Below are 224 nucleotides of genomic sequence, written 5' to 3'. Positions count from 1 at the left end.
CCGGCACCCCCGGCTGAGCGGGAGGCGGCACCCGGCGAGCCGCCAGCCCCCGCGCCAGCCGGGAGGGGCCCCCCCGCCCCCCATTGTGCTGCTGTTTGGTTTTGTTGGTTTTTTAAGTTTTGTCCGGTTAACACGCCTGTGCATGCCCCCTGGCCGAGTGTTTTGTTTTCAATAAATGCGTCTCTTTTTTTTTTTTTTTTAAAAAAAAAAAAAAAATCAAACGA

The sequence above is a fragment of the Aptenodytes forsteri genome, unplaced genomic scaffold (assembly GCF_000699145.1).
Source record: "Aptenodytes forsteri isolate BGI_AS27 unplaced genomic scaffold, ASM69914v1 Scaffold518, whole genome shotgun sequence".
Classification (NCBI taxonomy): Eukaryota; Metazoa; Chordata; class Aves; order Sphenisciformes; family Spheniscidae; genus Aptenodytes; species Aptenodytes forsteri.
The sequence above is the reverse complement of the archived record's forward strand: the minus strand, read 5'-3'. Positions refer to the sequence as shown.